Here is a 22,470-nt window from a genome sequence, read left to right on the forward strand (position 1 = left end):
GGGGTTAAAAGTCTCCAACCCGGATTTGGACTCAAGGATTTCAGCCTATAAATACTCCCTAAACATGTCTAAGAGGTGTGGACGTTTTTTAGAGCAGATCCGACCAAAAAGGAGGACGTTTTGAGAGGGAATTTCGACCTAAGGAGGCAAGAACACACTAGGAGCAAGGCGGAGAATTCTTCTACGAGTTTCTCACTTCCTTCTTCCTATTTTCATTATTGGTTATGAATTCTAGTATTGTAGTTTTGCATACTATTATGTATAGCTAATTTGTTATCTAGGGTTTTGATAGAACCTTTTGAAGGATGAATTCTTATTACGTTTTTATATAAATTTGTTGTTGATCTTTCTCTGCTTGTTCAACTATATTTCCGTTGTTGTTGATTGAAGAGCTCTCAATTAACTGTGCCTATTTAGTGTGTATATTACTCGTGCGAGAGTACATATTTAGGTAGTTGTTGAACAACATCACTCCTAACGTATGTGACAGATCAATACGGAGGTTTTAAAGGCGGGATTAGAAATAACGAAACCTTGGTCGATCGTAATGAGAGGTGAATTAGTGCCAGCTACCGTAGTTTGAGAGAATTCATCTAGTAAATTGTGATAGTTACTCGAGAGAGAGAGAGAGAGAGAGAGAGAGAGAGAGAGAGAGAGAGAGACACTTAAAGTACTCACGATCGGTAGAGAATACTTAGGCAAAATTATAGATGACGTAGCGAGAAGGATTCCGACAATTGGGAAAATCATAACTCTAGACCTCCTTAATATTTTCTCCAACCCCTAGTATCTTTAGTTGTTAATCTACTACCTTAATTTGTTAGTTAATTAGATATGAGAATCTTAATATTTATAACTTAGGAATTGTTCGAGCTTGTCTTCTAAATGATAGTAAACAGTTGTAGCTAAACCTTAGTTATCTGTGGGATTCGACTCCGGACTCTTAGACCGGATTATATTTGCAGCTACCGCTCATCCTCTTTAGGACTAGAGTTGTGCGTGATCAATAGTCGTCTTATATAACAACTTTTCTTATTGAACATCAGTTTCTTTTTTCCTACATTGTGGATTACTACTAAAGTCCTATATGCTTATTCCACATAAGCCCTTCAATTTTGATTTTTTTTGTCTGCAGACGACGACAATAACAACACAATGAAATCCCACAAGTGAAGTTTGAAGAGGGTAGTGTGTATGTAGACCCTATCCTTACCCTGAGGGAGTAGAGAAGCTGTTTTCGATAGACCTCCGACTCAAGAAGCCGATTTTTAGAGAAATGTCGAAATTCTAATTATGCTAGGATGATATATAGTAATGAAATTCGCAAAAAGTCATATGCATAGACTATTTAGTTTTATGTTGGATCAAGTTTTGTCAACCACTTTACTCTTAATTTTAAAAGTATAAATAAGAAAAGTGTGAGCACCTAATTTTTTGATTATATTTAAATTTTTTACCACTTTTAGTATGTAATTTTTTTTAAAAGTTATTCTAGATATTTAATCTTCTGTTTTATCTTTTGTAGATCTTTTTTAAGAAAATCGAAAAGAAAATTAAAAACCGCAAAAAGAGTTACACTTTTAGATATTAGTTTTATTTTTCATTTACAAAGAAAAGAAAATTCACAAAAAATATGATTTCTTCTTGTGATAAGTTAGTATTTTATAAGTCTTTTTAGTAATTTCTTATACTTTTCTAGGTCTAAGAATAGTTAGTTAACATTTTACCTTACTATTTTAATTTTACTAAAATAAAATTTTAATTTTGTTTGTTATTCTTTAAAAAAAAACCTAAAAAAGGAAAAAAGGAAAAGGACCATCTAGCAAAAAGGGGCAGGGCTGAAGGGGGACTAGGGGGCAAACAATAAAATGATAACAGGGGCTTAAATAGCCACAAAAACAGTGGAAATTCACCCCCAAACCAGCACAAAAAATCCGGCGATTGCTGCCGAAAAACCAGACATGAAATCCACCGTTTTCACCTCCAGAACGCCATTCATCTCCAGCACTTTTCGGCCATAAAGTCGTACTTTCAGCTCTAAAAACTCAGCTGAAAACGCAGCAGACTTCAGCCCCAAAATTCACCAAAAAATCAGTCAAAACGCAGCTGAAATTACTCCCTAAAAGCAGCTCAAAAACAACCCAAAATTCCCTAAAAAAACATCCCGAAATCTAGCCCCAAAACTCCCCAAATTCCAGCTCCAAAAATACCCCAAAACCACCATGAAACAACAGCACAAAACATCACTAACATACTATCGGAAGTCGTAGCTAAAGTGAGGTGTCGTTCGAATTTGCCGGGTTCGTCGAAGTTCTGATCTACAGATCGTTTTAGGAATGTGATTTGGGAGCTCCTCTTTCATTGTAAATGTTAGAGCATATGCAGCAATGAAGGTCCCTTTTCTTCTCTTAGTTTATTTTCGCTCATGAGTAGTTAATACCGTGCTCTTCGATATTTTTGCAGATTTGTTTGGGTTGCTCTGTTTTCTCTGATTTACTTACTGCTATTATTGTGCTTGATTGGTGAAGTTTGTGATATGCTCCTATCTTGTCTATGGTTTTATCATTGTTCTCTGCTGTTTTAATTGGTATTTAATTGGAATTGCTTGACTTACCGATTTTCAGTTGTTTATCTATCAAAAATAAGTTTCAATGTTGTTGATTCACCTTTTTGTTTTGGGTTTTCATGTAGACATTAGTTATAGTAAATTAATGGCCAGTTCGATTGTGTGGCTAATAAGGGCCATATGTGATTTTAATAATTTGAAATCAGTAAGTAGTTTAGGTTGCACAATGAGTTTTCTTTGACAGAATGCAAGTTAGTTATGTTTTAGTGGGCGTCGACTTTATTGGATAGAACATGGACCAAATAAATTTAGTTTCATCAGGCCAACTTGATTAGAACAAAAGCTGACTCATTTCCCTCAATTGTTCCATAATTCCTTGTCTCACAATACATCTCAAATGTAGTTAAAACACAATTATAGACGCGCTAGTTGCTTTAGGCGCGTTTGAAGAAATAAATCGTCATAGTTATAGGTACGGCTCCCCTGGCATAACCGTGACACTTAAATCCCAACCTCGAGTGCACGTATGTGACTTTACAACTTCAAATGATAATAAAATAAACATGTTTATAAATTGCGGGTGCGTTTCACGTGGAGCGATTTGCGACATGTATAAAATAACAAGTGTACGACATTGTAACTCGTTTAAAATAAAATCCATAAAATATACAAATAAAAGCGGTAAAAGGTTAAAATGCACATAGGTCTAAGACATGTAATAGTTAGATAATCAAGCCGAGCATAATGGTAAAGTGACCGTGCTCAAACCATGAAATCTGGGAGTGCCTCACACCTTCTCCCTGGTTAACAAAATTCTTTACAAGTTATACGTAAGTATTCCACCAAATTTTCATAATTTAGAGATATTTTGTTATTTTCATTTTTTGAATTATTTTTAGTCGAATCCCCACACTCGTATCTGTTCTAGGATCCGTATTCCCGAATCTTAGAATGTACATCTCAAAGGATTCGACCTCTAGATCTGCACCCGTATCCGACACGCGCACCCGTGTCCGAGCCCCTTTGTGCAAATCTAACCTTTCTATTTGGCTAGTAGATCCAACATGGAGAAAAGGTCTTTTAACATCAATTTTATATGAAGTAAATGATAAATATATTTATCAATTTATCATCTATTTGATTTTTATCTCTTTTCTTGAAAGGACAATAAATGGTGAATCTAATAGATAGTATTCATTTCATCAAGTGGGGTGGTGTACAAGAACCCACACTCACTCTATTATTATGAAGTCTTTGTCTTTGTTTTTTCATAACAATTGACTGGACATTAATGTTTCAATACAAGAGACCTGTAAGCTATGTTGCTAGGACTCTCCGAAAATATTGCCGGGTGAGTGTCGGATCCTCCAAAAATAATGTATTTTTGGAGGATCCGACATGGGTGCAACATCATTTTGGAGATTCCGCGCGACATAGCTTGTAAGTCTTCTCCAAAACTTTATCATGTTCTCAATGTGGGTCCATATACTTCGTCCTACACCCTTAATCAGTCGATTTGAGCTCCGGATATGATAAAGCCCTGATAGGAAGTGCTTCTCCATTTTGAGGCTTGCTCTGCACGAATCAAGATTAGTCAGGGCCTAAATGCGAGTATCGAATACCAAGTGGGAAACCAAAAAAGGAAGTCTTCTCCAAAACATTATCATGGCTCCTATACAGGTCCTTGTACACTATCTCGATTGATAAAATGAATGCAACTTGCTGGATTCACCATTTATTGTTCTTTCCATCAAGAAAAAAAAAGAGAGAAAAAACCATATCTATCATTAACTTCATAAAATGACGTTAAAAGATCTTTTCTCCATATTGGACCAATTGTTGGAACATAAAATAACACATAGGGCATCCTACCATTTACAACTTGCAAGTGGTGATTGAAAGAGTAATAGTTAACTCGATCTCTTTGACCTTTCGAGTTTGGCAATAGCATGTTTTTTTTAATAAAAAAAACTACTTAATAATCATCGGTCTCGCTAATATTTTCCCAAAATTTTGAAGTGATTGTGCATTGATGCAAACCAAATAAAATCTGCGATGATGTAAACTTTTCATACAATTAGATCATCTATATGTCAACTATAAGTAAGTTTTATAGCAAGTATAAATAACCAGCCATACATGGTAAATAATATGTTACACTGGTAAAATAAAACTATGGTGATAGTGTTAATTTTCTTTGCAAAAATGATTAATTTATTAAACCTCACAAAATCTTGAATGTTAAGAGTAGAGTAAAGGTCTAAAACAAAAATCTTTCAAGAATGTAGAGAGTAGAGTATCATTCAAACTTTAGCAATAATTTTGACAGAAATTAATTTTCCGCAATCTCTAAAAGACTAAAACATATTCATGAAAAAATTAAAGAGCTGGCTTAATAATTTGGTGAGATTATAAATTTATATCGAAACCTATAATTTTATTTTAAAATTTAAAACCTAATAATAAGTTGAAATAGATTTTGTTCGATAGGTTCTATCAGTTCTTAAGAACCACTGATACCCCCACAAACGTAGTAATAAATGATAAAAGATAGCCTATAGTTGCAGAAAACATCTCCACCACTATCCGTCTTATCCTTATCTCTAGCAAGGGTGAAAAAGAGAAAATATCTTTATAGAAAGCTACAAGATGCTACTCCCTCTGTTCCAGTTTATGTGAACATATTTCCTTTTTAGTCCGTTCCAAAAAGAATGACCCCTTTCTAAATTTGGAAACAATTTAGTTTAAACTTACAATTCTACCCTTAATGAGAAGCTTTTATAACCACACAGATACTCTGGGCCCCTTTTTAACTTGTTTAGGACCATAAATCTCAAAAGTCTTCATTTTTTCTTAAACTCCGTGCCCAGTCAAACAGGTTCACATAAATTGGAATGGAGGGAGTAGTAATTTAGACGAGAACACACAACTAGTATACCATACTTCTTTATATTATCTAGCAATTATACTACGTAAAACAAAGTTTTCTGTAGAGATTACTTAAAGATAGAGATTACTCTGTCTAAGACACCCAAAGTAATTATAACTTCCTATATTTATCTCCGAGACTCATACCAGAACTGCTAATATGCTTCTTTTCTTCTCAACAAAGCGCAAATGAAGAAAAAAAACACTTCTCTTCTGTGTGGAATTTGATAGCACTACTATTCTTTCGTCACTACGAGAAGGAAATGTTGTGCAAACCTTTGTACAGAAGTTTCTTCCTATGTCGAAATTCAAACAGCAAGTAAAAGGACTAGTCATTTTCTAGTATCAATTATATCATCCAGTAGGGATGGCGATGGTGCGGGGCGGGTTTACTCTTATGCGGGTGCGGGGCAGGGCGGACCGGGTTAAAACAATTTCTAAAAATTTTAAAGCGGGGCAGGTTGCGGGTTTAATGCGGGTTCAATGCGGGGCAGCTTTGAACATGACAACTTCATTGGGCATAGTAATGGTTATCGTATTATCTTAATCTTGAAAACATACTCTTCCCCTAGAAAATGATTCACGTTTACAATCTTATTTAACTTGACAACCCCAATAATTGAGAATTAACTTAAGCAAACAAGAAATGAATCAGATATCTAATTAACCAATAATATGTTTATTATAACATGTGTTAACTTGTCGATATCCTTGAATATGATAGTGAGTTCTTTACACAAAATACAAACTTTGACATTCACGTAATTAATCCAATATCAAAATTGTTTTGTGATAACTATCACATATGTTATGAAAAAAGGTGATATACGCAAAATATGATACCTAAACGGATCACATTAGGTTTTTTCTTTATCTTATACTCCATTTTTATCACTTAATCGTAATTAAATGTGTAAATTTACTTTAATTTATGATTATTATGATTAAATTAGTTTTTTATTTTATAAATGCTAAAGAAGCATAAATATTTTACCTGAGGCCAATATCTTCAAATTTTTGTTTATTTACTGTATTATTCTCATATACATTACAATGACAACATTTGTAAATACATAATCTAGTATTTTAATTTTATTTTTTATAGTATATAATTTGTAGGGAAAAGGTCTAGAGTTGTTTTTGTACAAGCCATTTCAATGTTGTGTATCCTCCTATATCTAATATAGCATCACATAATAAAAGTACTCGTCCTCATTTATTTGTATGATTGGAGTATGTCAAACTAGTTTGTTAGAAAAAAAATAAAATAAATTTAAGTGAAGCAGGGCGGGGCGGGTTGAAAACTGAAAAAATAACTATGCGGGGCGCGGCGAAATTTTTGTGGGTTTTGCCAAACCCACCCCGCCCCACTACCATCCCTAGACATCCAGTGCTCTTAACTATCAGAACTGATATTTTGTTCAAAGGTGTAGGTCTGCAACTTTATGATAGCTGAGTGTGACAAATAATACTTTGGTCTGAGGCTGTGCTCTGTTAACATTCATTTGTCTACCAAATTCTTCAGCATTGCACCACTTCCAGGTTTTCCTTTCCAACATATCGAAGCAGATCACAAAGCAATGTTTACAGAATGGGAACCATTTTGTAGAAGCCTCTCTAATGAATCTGTAGGTATTTGTACTCTTTCCTAGTTAAATCAAACCATCCTACTGCTTGATGTGTCGTTTCCATTATAAATTTGAAGGATAAAAATTTGTCAGAATGATCCACCTCTCCACAATTAATGACTTCCAATTTGTTCAATTTGCTACCAGGGACATGAATTATGTTCTGCTTGTCATTACACGCTAGCTCTGTTCTAAAGCTCCATATAGATGTTATATTTCAAATATACACAAACACATATAAAAAATTGCGGACAACCATCCCAATTATCTAGGAAATAAGTAAACTTCCATTGTCAGTAGTTGGCAGCAATACCACTTCCAATATATTCTCAGTTAGTTTGCTTTTGTTTCATAAATGTAAGTGTAATTTGCCTAAATTATAGCAAAAGGCGCGAGTCAGTTCTCAACATTCATGTGATCCTTTATTAGAAAGACAAGCGACTAATGATGATAGTAGCAAAAGAGAGAAGTCACCACAATTTGAATTGTCCTCTCTCTCCAATCACTTCCTGTGCAACAGCCAACATGAATGGTAGTTTTAGCGCAACATTAATCCCTCTAATTGTGGTAGTTTTCAGGTGATGCTAATTTCTTCTGTTGTTCCACATTTCCGTCATTGCTTCTTGCCTAAGCCGGGGTTGGATAGCAAACTTGTCATTTCCTCATCTAATGTTTTTTCAGTTCGTAGAACAAGTTTGCCACCAGAACCTATGGAATCACTCCTTCCATTATCGATGTAATTATTCTGACTGTGTTATTTCTGTAGCAAGCTTGCAGAATATATATATATATATATATATATATATATATATATGTGTGTGTGTGTGTGTGTGTGTGTGTGTGTGTGTGTGTGTGTAATTTATGGCGTTAGTTTAGCATGTAATAAGTATTTCTTAATAACGAAAGAGAATTTTTTAGAAGAGGAAATCATGTAGTGCAACCGATAATTGCTGGAGGACTCAAAGACCACATGAAAAAATAGCTGGATGCTACCCAAAAGCTAAGTCCTTTTTACCTTATACAGAATAAGAAAGTTTACAAGATCTTTGCATTTGATAAGAGGTGTTACATCTTTGCAGCTTTACCTGCAGAGGGATAGTAAGTACCCATTTGAATCTAACTCGTTAGACGAAATTGTTATCGCATGCCTATGGCCACAAAGGACAGAAATATAAAATACTTAATTCACACTCTCACGGGTAAATATAACAAAGAAGTACCTTTAATTTCTCAATCAGGTAGCCTAACCTTCGGACAAGAGTTACATTTTCAGGTGATGCAAATTTCTCGTGTTTTGTATTTCTGTCACTGATTCTTGTCTAAGCCTGGGCTCGACTTTAAAATTGTCATTTCCTCATGGTCAATTCTTGAGGTTCATAGCTGAAGTTCCACGAGAACCTTTGCAAGCACTCCTTTCATCACTCGACGAATTGCGGGCTCAGAGAAAGTGCAAGCTCACTTTCTCAGTCAGGTAGCCTAACCCTTCGGAAAAGAATTACATCAAGCTTGAATTTAAAGAAATTGGAAAGGACTTTCAAAGTCTGCTTCCATTATTTAAGCACATATAATATCTTTTGATTTGAGGTTGATGTGTAAAACTGCATTTGATAGCAAATATACTATGCTAGAATGTTGAACAATTCAAAAGCCTTTGGTTCTTCATCAAGTGTTAGCTAGTGATTTTAAGAATGTATTGCCAGATTGCATCCCTTAACATTGCTTTCTTCATCAATTCTTGTGAGTTATGACACAGGGTTGTTTAATGTAAGAGCATATTGCAGATCTTGCATTGAAAGCCCTTGATCGGGAAGTTGCCTGAAATTTTTTGTTCTTTGACAGTATTGATAAGGTCAAAATGTCCTGGACTCATTTTGTATTCCCAGTGATCATATATGTAGAACAATACAATCACCCAGAGGTTAGTCTTGTTTAGTTTTATATGCATGTTATGAGACTATCTTGTAAAAGCCAACAGAAATTTTTATTTTCTTCTATTTTGTAGGAATTTGTAACAGTACAAGGTTCAATCAATTGTTTTCTCTGCTCTATCTTGAGAATGATCTGCAACAATACAAAGTCATTTCCTCATGGAATGTTCTTTCAGTTTTTAGCTGAAGTTTGTGCTCTCTATTTATTAAGTATTCGATGCTTGGAAATGAGTTCCTTGCAGTAGCTAAGGAGAGATTGAAACATTCACTCCTTTAAAAAACAAGAAGGAAAAAAAGGGAATATGATGATAAAAATAGACCTCGAAAAAGCTTTTGATCGATTAAAATGGTCTTTTATCCGTTATTCCCTTCAACACTTACGCTTTCCGCTACCCCTGATTAACCTCATAATGTCTTGTGTTACATATTCCTCCATATCCATGATCATTAATGGTACTCCTACACCCTTCTTCCAACATTCTAGAGGTACAAGACAAGGAGACCCCCTATCATCGTACCTATTCATCATATGTATGAAATCATTATCCCGAATCATCGAGCACAACATAGACATTTGCTGGTGGACCCCATTCTCCTTAATAAAAATGCTCCACCTCTCTCACACCTCATGTTTGCAGATGACCTCATCCTCCTAGCACAAGCGGGCCTCTAACACCTCTACAATTATCGAAATATTCCAACAATTAAGTGCAATATCTGGACAAAGAATCAACTTCCAGAAATCAAAGCTTCTCTTCTCAGCAAACGTAAACCCTTCTCTTAGCCAAATCATATCTAACTCCTTAAATATCCCCATCACCACAAACATAGGCAAATACTTAGGTGTCCCAATTACACATATACAACTTAAAACATCTTATTACCAATACATTATTGATCGAGTTACCTCAAAACTAACAGGTTGGAGATCACAATTCCTCATTTTGGCGGGAAGAACAATCCTAATCAAATCAGTGCTAAACACAATTCCCACATATGTAATGCAAATTAACTTACTACCACCCAAACTAATTCACAAGCTCGAACAAATTCAATGAAATTTCCTCTGGGGCTGAACTGATCTAAAACGAAAACTGCATTTAATTAACTGGGATAAATAACCACGCCAAAATCAGAAGGGGGCTTAGGAATACAAAATCTTTGGCACTATACTCACACCAATAACTCTCCTTGGATAGCAATATTATCAACAAAATATGACCACCCGTAAGAGCTTTCTAAAAATTATTTATACAAACAAAAAACTCGCCCTAATGACTCCTACATTTGGAAGAGCATGGTTAAAAACATCGATTATTGCCGCTCAGGAACCAGTTGGAACATAACCAATGGTAAAAACATAAATCTTTGGACTGATAAGTGGATTGCTAACAACCTATCTCTCAGAAACTTAATCCATGGACCTATTCCAAAACATGAACTCTATATACCAGTGGCACAACTCATCTCGCACTCAACATGGTACACCTCCAATCTCTCCTTTCTACTACCCCTCAGATCATATCCCTCATTCAAAACACCCCCATCCTTACAACCCAACAAGGAGATGATACATCCTACTGGCACCACTCTAACGATGGATCATTTACCACTTCCTCAGCCTATTTATATATACTACACCAAGACCACCCCTGTAAAATAAAATTTCTTAATAATTGGATTTGGAAACTAACCACACTACCAAAAATAAAGTATTTTTTATGGCTTATTGCACATGAGAAACTCCCAACTAAAACATTGCTATACCATAGAAAAATCACTAACAACCCTTACTGTCGAACTGTATTAATATACGAGAGAACATCCCACACTTTTTTCTACAATGCAAACCAACAAAAGACATGTGGAACCACTTCCGTATAAGAACACCTTCAACCAACCTCATACAATGGATACACAAACTATGCACCTCTCCAACACTACTATACCATTTTTCATTCTAACTCCCATCCTACTGTGGCAACTCTGGTTAAATCGCAATAATAATCATTTCAAAAACCAAAATCACCAAATTGACCCCACCACAATCATCTCACTAGCGTCCCAAGTATATTACTTAACAAATATCTCTAGCAACAAAACCAAGGGTAAGAGAAATTATTCCTTGGACTAAACCTCAAGCACCTCATTATAAACTCAACATTGACGTGGCCTACGACCCAACAAATCATCATGGAGGAGCAGGAGGAGTCTTCTGTGACTCCATAGGGCAATGGATTTATGGATTTGCAACACACATACCAAGTACAAATGTCCTACAAGCAGAACTACTGGCACTGTATCATGGGCTTACTATTGCTATCAACCGAAGCCTCCATCCAATAATGGTCGAAACAGACTCACAGGTATTACTCCAAATACTTCAAACTGGTAGTCCAAGATTCTCACAACTCATAACATCTTGCAGGTCAATGATCCAGGAACTCAACATCCAACAAGTTAATCACATAATGAGAGAAAGCAACGGAGTGGCGGACGCACTTGCTAAATTCGAAAAATTAGACACAGGACCACCACCACACCTAATTGTGTTTTTTGAACCGAACCCCCCTCCCCCCCCCCCCCCCTTTTTACCCTCCATGCAAATTCACTTAGATGTAATTGGCACTAGCAATATACCTTGAAAACCTCTTGTACTTTCTTAATTATCAATGAAATCTTCCCTTGCAGCAAAAAAAAAAAAGAGAGATTATTTATTTTCAAATCTTCTGCTATCTTTTTTAAAGGCAACATCATTTATACAATTTATCAGCTCTTTGATCTGTTGGCAGCACGCATAGTGAAAAGGATATTAACTTCGCAATTTTCTGAAGTAGACGACTTAAATCAGAAAACACTAGTTAAGAACTTTGCAATTTTTAACAAGTATATATTTGTTTTGTTTCCTTAAATAGTCATTTGCGAACAATCATCATTTGCAAACAGTTATCTACTATAACTAGGGAGATTAAAACAAAATGCCTAAAGATTCATATGCGAACAATCTTTTATTTTTTATTGAAAGAAAAGTAAGTATACAACAAGGCTTTTGAGAATAACAATCTCTGCAATTATATCCCTCCATATATTTGTAATTTTTCATACTAGGATTTCCAACTACTATCCAAAAAACGATAATAGGCATGTTTTCATGATCTCTTGAAAAGCAAACAAGAACATACTCCCCAAAAGCTAAGACCAAATCCTATTGCCATTGAAATGTAGAACCAATCCAGTTAGTCTTCATCACTCTCATCCTTTTCAGCATAAGAAATTTGACCACCTGAACTGTATTTTTCCAAGAGTGCAAGCCCGCAAAGTTCATTTTCCTGGAAACTCGAGGAATTAAAGCTTTGAAGTTGAGTGCCCACATGTATCTTCCCTGACAAATTGATATAAGATAGATTCAAGAAGCTCAAAGTTGACAAACTCGAAAAGCTTTGCGGGATTTGACCAGAAAGTTGATTTTCTAAAAGATCAAGAGATTCCAGCACTTTCATCTAACCAATGTCATTAGGGATCCTGCCTGTCAGATGTTTTTTTGAGAAATCACAGAATCTCAATCCTACAAGCCTAGTAAAACTTATAGGAATATCTCCAGAGAGATTATTGTTAGACATCCATGCTTGTAACTAATGCCAATATTTTATCATACTAGTAAATATTGCCTTTAGTTGTCACAATTGCGCTTTCTCAAAAACGTGCTTCGAAATAATGAGAAGCATAAATAATATCAGCTTCCCCCAACTTATTTACGGTGACCATTTCTGTTAGATTGCTAATACACCTTGGTATAATTTCAAAGAAACTATTGTTTGCAAGGTCTAAGATTTGAAGATCTTTGAGGTGACAAGTTTCTGGAGGCAATTCACCACAGAATTTGATTGAGCTAAGGCTAAGGATTATTAAATATAAAAGCCTCATTCCCAACCATGTGGTAACTGTCCATCAAGCCCATTCTCAGCTACATCTATCTTCTGCAATTTTATGCAGTTTTCCAATGATGAAAACAATGGACCGGTAAGTCTATTTTCTTCGGAAGTCCAAGGATATCAAGTTATTTAAAACCTCCATGGATCTTGGTATGCCCCAATCAGGTTATTGTCCCTCAAGATTAAAACTTTCAACTCTCGCCAGATCATCCAACAATCAGGAATTTCTCCAAACAAATCATTTCCCTCGAGGTTTAAGACCTCCAATTTGTAGGATCTGTTCTTATTTGTTTCACACAAGAAGTGAGATAAACCCCCTGAAAAGAAATTGTTCGAGGGGTCTATCACAGTTACATTGGGTGAAATTTGAGGTATCAGACCACTGAAATTGTTGGAATCCAAGTACATTAATCAATCATCTTGTCCAGGTGACCAAGAAGGTGTTGAGATGGTTGGAACCTCACCAATAAATTGGTTGTGAGAAATATCAAGTAATTGAAAAGATAAGTTCCAAAACCAAGTTGGAACCTCACCTTGTATTCCACCATTTGATATGTCCACACTATTTATATTCTTTTGAGTTTGGAGTCACTTGGGGAATAGAGGACCTATATTCCAGTTGCCTATATAAATATCTATGGCTTGAAAAGGTGGAATCCAGTTCTGACTCACTTTTAAAGTTAGATCATTGTTAGATGCAAAGAACTGTCTTAATTGTGTCCATTTGGTGAAATAATTTTCTGTTACAACATCTTCCAACCTATTGTTAGAGATGTCAATAATTTCTAGCATTGGGAGTTGGCCAAGACTTTCTGGGAGAGTTCCAGTCAGTTTATTGTTTCCTAGATACTATTCCGTCAAAGAAGAACTATTTCTCAATTCCGCTGGAAGGCAATTACTCCTATCAGTAAATAATTCAGATAATTCTCCCTCAATATTGTTGAATGTAAGATCAAGATTTTTAAGTTTTGTTACGTTTCCAGCCTCACTCGGCATCGCACCTTCAATACCACTGAATATAAGCTCAAGATATTCAAGATTATTAAGATCAAACAACCATTTGGGTAAAAGTCAATTGAAAGAGTTGAAATCCGCCATGAAAGTCTTGAGAGAAGTAAAGTTAACATGACCTTCAAGAAATGGGCCAATTAAATTACTATCACTCAAATCAAGAGAAACAAGATTAGGGAGATTGAAAACCCATTTGAGAATAGAAGAACTAAAGTTATTCCTAGAAAGGTCGAGTGTTTCAAGTGAAGAAAAATTATGATGAAGTAGAGGTGTGGTATCTTACACCTCTGTAATTCAAAACAATATAATGTCAACAAATTGAATTTTCAAGATTCAATTTGCAGAAAAATAAAATAAATGTCCTTACTTTTGGCAAGAGAACAGGACCAGATTTCATGCACCCGATATATATACGTGGTTTCTTACGATGCCTTGCTAAAGTTTCCCTTAGTATAGCTGCAACAGATAAAACTAGTCATGTAACATTGAGACACAGTTGCATTTGCTGTAACAAGTCTTACAATCTCAATATAACATCTAAAAAAAATACGAAAAATATTTTATTATCTATATTGACATGAACATCATCATTAACTTTGATGTAATACTCTGCATCCAACAAGTTAACGGCAGAGGCAAAATAAGTCTTTGTTTTGGCAGACAATTCGAGATAAGCCTCAATATGATCCTGTTTAAAAGGTAGCAAAACTGATGAATCGTCTTTTACGTATGCATACATAAATTGAGTTATTGCAGTAAATCAGAGACAAATATATTACCAGCCTCAAGGAATCACCATGTTTTTTATCCTCAGCTTCAATAGCTTTGTCTAATATTCCCCCCTACTGTGGCACTGCACAATGAGTTTATAGCTTTTTAGACAGAATGCTATAAGATTATGCTTACAATAAATCTTAACAAACAAGAGCTGATCTGTTGATGTATGAAAACATTTGAGGCAGAATTACAATACCTATGCATATAATTAAATTACTATGATATCACCATTTTGTACCATCCCGGGAAGGCCAATGTGGTGGCCGATGCCTTGAGTAGAAAGGATGTGAGTATGGGTAACCTTACATATATTCCAGTTGGTAAGAGACCGCTAGCATCAGATGTTCAGGCCTTGGCCAATCAATTCTTAAAGTGTCACGACCCCAATCCCCTCCGTAGGATGTCGTGACGGCACCTAGTTTCTAAGACTAGATAAGCCTAACAATATGCGGAAACATCAAATAAAAACTTAAAATTTCAAAACTTCAACAATTTCATCAATATACTAAAAGCGCAATACGTACAATTTCCCAAAATCCGGTTAGATATAAGTCACAAGCTCTAGATACAATGCTGAAAAATCCTATATATCACTGTCTATCAAAATATAACGAAATAAGGAAAACAGGACAGAAGGGGACTCCGAGGCCTGCGGACGCGGGCAGGTGTACCTTGAAGTCTCCAAGTAGCAACACAGTGCACTAATACCGAGGTTGATAGGATGTGTCTGGATCTGCACAAAACATGTTCAGAAGCGTAGTATGAGTATACCACAACGGTATCCAGTAACTGCCAAGCCTAGCCTCGGAGAGTAGTGACGAGGTCAGGTCAAGGCCCTACTTGAGATAATAAGAAACAAGACAGAAGATATAATGATATAATGAAAATGACAGGGAAGTGAATAATAAAGAATTTACGAGAAATAACAACACAGAATCAAGGGAAGTTAATACAATGAAAACAAGAATTTTACATGTTAAGGAAAAACAAGAACCAAACAATACAGCAAATAAAGAATATCAACAGGGCACTCCTGAAGTACCGCCTCGTAGTCCAAAATCGTAAAAACAAATCACAGTCTTTCCTTTTATCACCGCGGGAGCCTTTATATTTGGTTTTTGAAAATTATTTTCCCGAAATAGCATCCCGCGTTTTAGCTCATTATCACACTACATGGCTTCTAGTAGTTCCCTTACTAGTAGTTCCCTTACTAGCCACGCGTATCAAGCGCACCTTATCTTACCGGATGCGTTTCAGCACCCAGAACTTATACCACCACATGCGTATCATAATCACAACGACATGGTAGAAACCTCGTACAAATAATAACAACCGCATGGCAGAAACCTCGTGCAACAACCAAACAATCACCTCAACAATAACACGAAAGCTAATACATAACAACTAAATAAATGATATTTCACAACTTACACCTTGCCTCAACAGAACCACAGTCTTGCAATTCAACACCAAACTCAATAGCAAAATATTTCAAGGATAGAAAATTTCAAGCAAGGAATTCCACAGTTAAATAATGATGTTCTAAACGTCGATACCACACAAGAGGGGGGGGGGGTAATTTGTGTGGTACCCAATTTTCGCTCTAGAAGAACTTGGTTCTTCTAGGTGTACTTACTACTACTGTTTGCGGAATTAAGAGTGCATAAAATAAAGAACACGGAGATTTTTACGGGGAAAACACCTGGCTCAAAAGGTGAAAAACCACGACCTACTACTCAGTAGGATTTTCCCAAACTTCCACTAAAATCACTGAGCCAAAACAGCATTTACAAAACTCTTGTAAGCCTAAGGATTAAACTCTAATCCCAGTGTGGCACACAGCCTCAACTGTTGCGACACTTTCAAGTTAACTCTAACTTGAATACTCAAAGTACCTAATACAATTGCTTCTATGAAAGCTGGAAAGGTACAACTTTAAACCACCTACTACAATTGAACTAGAATAAGAATAAACACAATGGAATTGGTTCTTCTATCTTGTCCAAGTAGCTTCAGGAATGCACACTTGAATTTCACATAAATTGCTTGCAAAATTGCCTCGCTCTTTTGCTCTCAATTTTGTTTCACTTCTGCGTTTGTGCAATACCTGTAAAAGAGAACAATTACTGTTATTTAAATGAGTTAGTAATCAGAGTTTGATTGAGACTCAATTGTTGATCTTCCATTGAAGTTGAGTCCTTGAACAATACAAACTCCAACCCCATCCTTTATCCGGATTGTGTCCTCTTCCCACGAGGATACTTTCGTTCCTCATCCAATATGCAACCTTTTCGATCAGTTCAGGAGATATTGCCGCTTTATCCTTGAGACTTATCTCCTTCACGTGCATCTCACATGTATAGGTTGATAAATACTGTGTCTCACATGATGGACCTGTTCCATGACTGAGTGCATTTGTCATTCTTCAAAACTTCACCTGAACTTGGGCCAACAAATTCCCCCTTTTTGATGATGACAAACTCTGTGCTTTTACTGATCAGAGAACCTGTGGAACTTGCTTAATCACCAACACATCAGGTTATAAATATCACATTATTCAGAATAACAAGTAAAGCACAATATCTCTTTCCCCTTTTGGCATCATCGAAAAGTTGAAAATATTGCGAGTCTCAGATGTTAATAATTACTCATGACCACTGGGGAAACTACAAGTGAAAACATGGTTCAATTAATCAATAACCAACAAATAAAATTAACTATTAAGATCAGAATCTTCATAGAACAAGAGAAAAAGCTACTTATTGATTAAGATATGTTTCCACAAACAGACCACAAAAAGAAAGAAAAACTTCCAAACATGAGCAACAAAAATAGAAAAAGTCCCGAATCTGGGTCACTGGGGTTCTAGATAGGTTCAAAAACAAGAACTGGAGGACCTAAGGCTTGGAGGAACTAGAGGGCTGGGCTTGGAGAAGGTTGAGCATATTCTGAAGCATTCCTTCACTTTTCTCCTTTTCTTTTGCTAGCTCAGCTCGAAGGCCATCTCTTTCAGCTTCCAAATCAGCAACACGAGCCTGAAGCCTAGCAATTTCAGCATCCTTAGTTCCACACTCTTGAACCAAAGCCCTAACCTTGCTATTCACTGGTGTCTTTAGAGATGAACCAGGTTCAACTGGGGTGGCATTGACAAGATAGTCACAAGCCAATAATGTCCTAACACCAAAATGCTCCTTGCTTGATGCCATCTCCCATTTCTTCAAAGGCACCCTTAGCCTGTCCAGCACAGTTGTAAGTATGAACCCATATGGAGTTGCATGTGCCTTGGATCCATTAATGACCCTGTCCAGTAGTTTGACAATAAAAGCAGGCCAATTTATCTGCTTTCCACTCTCAAGGCATTCCATAAGCACCATGTCCATATAGTTGGCAGTATGCCTCCTCTCCTGTCTAGGCAGCAGGCATTTGTTAACAAATTCAAATAACACCTTGTGCTCAGGTCTCATCTCACTCTTCTGAATAAATCTGACTTCAGGTACATTTTCAGCATTTGCAGCTTCACAAAAGTTCCTACTGATCTGGAGAGCAGTGGGGAGAGAATCCAGACAAGGCCACCTCTGCCTAGTATAATCATCATACCCTTCACTAGGTATGTCCAGAATCTCACCCAACTTGTTTGCATCAAACCCTAATTTTACACCCTTCACCATGCTGGAGACTATCCCATTTTTCACAGTGGCATTGGCCATAAACTCTATCAATTCATTTCTAGCCAGCCTTCCATCCATCTCAAGGACCATGTCCTTCCACCCTTGTGCAGTAAGAGCATCCATCAATCTTCTCATGCCTGGCTCATCCAGATCTTTCAAAAACCTTCCTTTCAAAATTTTCCTTCTGCCAAAGATGTCAAACCTATCTTGATCTTTCTCAGATTCCTCTTCTTCTTCACCACTCCACTCTTCATCTTCTTCAACAATTTTCTTTTGTTTTCCCTTCACAACAAACCTAGTTCTTTTGGCTAAAGAAGATTCAGCAGGTACAGGTACAGAGGAAGACTTCTTGGAAGAAGTCTTGGATCTTTTTGGTTTGGGAGTAGGAACCTCCTCAGTTGTTCCTCTTTCTTGATGGACCAGGTCCATCTCCTCTTCTTCTTCTTCTGCAATCTCAACACTCTCCACAACCTTAGCCTTTCCTTTTTCCCTCCTTTTCTTCCTGCTCTCTTCAAGAGCTTTCTGCAATTCTGCTTCACTTTGCTTCACCCTACTCCTAGTAGCTCTTCCCTTAGGTACTGTAGGTACACTAGATTTTGAAGATGACACTTTACTTTTCTTTGTTGGCTTGGAAGCAGTTGGAGCCTTTTGTGTGGAGCCTTGCGCTTCTTTGGATCATAACTGGCCCCAACCTTCTTCAGCATATCTGCCAGAGTTTCTTCCCTAGATGCACCGGTTTCATCTTGATGCTTGCTTAAATTTACTAGACCTTCAGCCGCCTCTCCAGAACTATTTCCCCCTGAGTTGTTACCGCCTTCTTCAACACCTCCACAAATAGCCAATACCGTTTCTTTCTTATTTCCCCTCACATTACTACTGACTCCCTCTCTCTCTTTTTCCTTCTTTTTACCTCCTCTTCTACTAGAGTCAACCCTTTGTACATCTTTAACAGGATAACCAAGACAAATCTATTTTCAACCTTTTCAACCACATCAGAGAATACCAAACAAGTATTTACCTCACCAGGGTTTTCTTGAACATTTTCAGTGTCTGAAGACCCATGTTCTTCACCTTCGCTGGCAGAAATAAAATCATCAGACTCAGAGCTTGAGTCAGATTTTTGAGCATGACTTTCCTTCCTCTGGCTAGCCTTCAATTTCTCACTTAAAGCTTTCCTTAAAGCTCCAGAAGCTACAGTTTTTCTAGCTATCATTTTCTGTCTACGAAACCTAGGTTTTGGGTTATCAATAGGAGGAGTAGATGAGGATGTGTTCGAGGGAGATGCTGGTGGGGGTGTGTCAGGATTATCTTGGGGGTTAGACATGGTGGATTGTTTCTTGAAAAATTTTGGAATTTTGGAGAGAAGAAGGGTGATCATAACTTGAGAAGAGTTTTGACGGTTATGGACTAAAGAAGAAAAGGTGTGGTGTATTTAAAGATGATTAGAAGTCATTGCAGTAACGACAGCCTTTTTGCAGGAGTCAATTAGAGGTCTAATCACTTTAGAATTCCGGTCTCCTAGTGATTAATAAGCGACGCTAGATTTTAGGCAAAAATCCCATTTTATATAGAGTTCTAGGAGAATGAAACTGGTTCAATGCTCAACGGATAGAATTTCTGGGAGTTTGATGAATGTAGGACTTCTGCTCATGATTGAAAAATTAATCTTTCTAATTATGCAACGTATAGAAAACATANGGTACATTCCTTACTCTCAAACCCTGGACGGTTGTTTCTCAAACACTTCTCTTTTAGATATCCATTTAGGAAGGCACTTTTGACATCCATCTGATGAAGAGTAAATTCCATATGTGCTGCAAAGGCTATGAGAAGTCTGATTGCCTCTAGTCTTGCAATTGGAGCAAAAGTCTCATCATAGTCTATGCCTTCCTCCTGGCTGTAACCTTGGACCACCAATCTTGCCTTGTTCCTTGTGACTGTTCCATCTTCATCAAGTTTGTTCCTGAAGACCCATTTTGTACCAATGACTGATCTGTCCTTCGGTCTTGGTACTAGGTGCCAAACTTGACTCCTTTCAAACTGGTTAAGCTCATCATGCATTGCATTCACCCAATCTGCATCCTGCAAAGCCTCAACAATATTTTTAGGTTCAATGATAGATAGAAAAGCATCAAAAGCACACAGATTTTTTAATTGCGATCTGGTTTTAACTCCAGATGTTGGATCAGTGATAATGTTCTCAATGGGATGAGAACTTTGATACTTGTGAGGTTTCACAACCAACTGGCTTCTGCTAGATGTTTCTGCCATTTGCTAAGGAACAGGATCATGAACAGGTTCCTTCAAGGAGTTTATTTCAATTCCTCTTTGATTTCTTCCCCCTGTCAGGTTGCCCTGTATGGAAGAACATGTTCCATCACCTGTTCCTTCTGTTGGTGCCACTTTGCCCCTAGCTGATGCTTCAGTCAAGTCTTTCACCAATCCAATGGCTTCATCTTCATGTTCCTGTCTCTCAGAAAAAATGTTAGTTTCATCAAATACTACATGCACACTTTCTTCTACACACAAAGTTCTTTTATTAAACACTTTATATGCTTTGCTATGTGAAGAATATCCCAAGAATACTCCCTCATCACTTCTGGGATCAAATTTTCCTAGGGAGTCTTTTCTATTATTGTGCATATAGCACTTGCAACCAAATGCCCTAAGATGGGATATGTTTGGTTTTCTCCCTTTAAGTAACTCATAGGGAGTCTTCTCTACCAGAGGTCTGGTCATGCATCTATTTATTATGTAACATGCAGTGTTTACAGCCTCTGCCCAGAAGCTGTGAGGCAATTTACTAGAAAGTAGCATGGTTCAAGCCATATCCTCAAGAGTTCTATTCTTTCTTTCAACTACTCCATGCTGAGGGGTCCTAGGGGCAGAGAAATTATGATCTATACCATTTTCATCACAGAACTCAGCAAACTTGGAATTTTCAAATTCAGTTCCATGATCAGACCTAATGGAGGCAAGTTGATTTCCTAATTGTTTCTAAGTTTTTCTAACACATGCAGAAAACATGTCAAACGCTTCATCTTTGGAGGTTAGAAATAGAACCCAGGTAAATCTAGAATAATCATCAACTAGCACCATTACATATTTCTTTCCACCTCTGCTCATGGTTCTCATTGGACCACATAGATCCATATGGACCAGTTCCAACAACTTGGTTGTACTTACCATTTTCTTGCTTTTGAAGGATGACCTTACCTGCTTCCCCCTTGTACATGCCTCACAAACTTTGTCTTCCTTGAACTTGATATTAGGTAACCCCATCACCAAGTCTTTAGAGACTAATTTGTTAAGCTGATTTAGACTTGCATGACCAAGTCTTTTGTGCCACAGGAGGGGATCATTAACCAACATACTTAAACAAGTGAGTTCATTTTCTGAAAGAGTGGACAAATCTACAATGTAAATATTGTTAACTCTTTTTCCCTGCAAAACAATCTTGTCAGTGGTAAGGTTAATCACAAAGCATTTGGTGGAGGTAAAAGCCACAAGGTTACCTCTGTCACACAATTGTGACACACTTATTAGGCTATATTTCAAGCCATCTATCAGGTAGACATTCTCTATGGAATGAGAATCTGTTTTGCCTACCTTTCCAACCCCAATGATCTCACCTTTCTTTCCATTACCAAAGGAGACATTACCTCCTTTTAAGTCCTCAAGTGAAAGGAACTGGTCCTTGTCCCCAGTCATATGTTTTGAGCAGCCACTATCCATATACCATATTTGGCTCCTCCCTTTCACTTGGACCTGCAAAAGGAAATCAGGGGTTAGTCTTAGGAACCCAAACTAGTTTGGGTCCCTTTCTATAAGCAAAAGGGTGAATCAAATTCCTTCTTGCCCATCCAGGCAGCTTATTTTCTTCTTGAACAAAAGATTTGTTCTTTTGACTGGCCTTTTCTTTTGCATTACATTCATATTTGTAATGGCCAGTCTTACCACAGTGTGTCCAGATTTTATTTTCAGGAAGTGTGAGGTACTTGCTTTTAGGATCCCATTTTGGAGCTTGAGTCC

At 36.8% G+C, this 22,470-nt stretch overlaps 1 long non-coding RNA gene across 7 annotated transcripts; it reads left to right on the forward strand.

Moving 5' to 3' along the window:
- Nucleotides 1,869-11,605, forward strand: LOC109230533. Of its 7 annotated transcripts, none has more exons than XR_002068659.1 (4): nucleotides 1,869-2,393; nucleotides 6,922-9,040; nucleotides 9,125-11,416; nucleotides 11,479-11,605. It is a non-coding gene; the product is annotated as an uncharacterized LOC109230533 (long non-coding RNA). The 7 variants fall into 7 exon arrangements; XR_002068661.1 differs by having other exon boundaries at nucleotides 6,928-9,040; XR_002068669.1 differs by having other exon boundaries at nucleotides 7,020-9,040.

Source organism: Nicotiana attenuata, chromosome 1 (genome assembly GCF_001879085.1).
Source record: "Nicotiana attenuata strain UT chromosome 1, NIATTr2, whole genome shotgun sequence".
NCBI classification, from domain to species: domain Eukaryota; kingdom Viridiplantae; phylum Streptophyta; class Magnoliopsida; order Solanales; family Solanaceae; genus Nicotiana; species Nicotiana attenuata.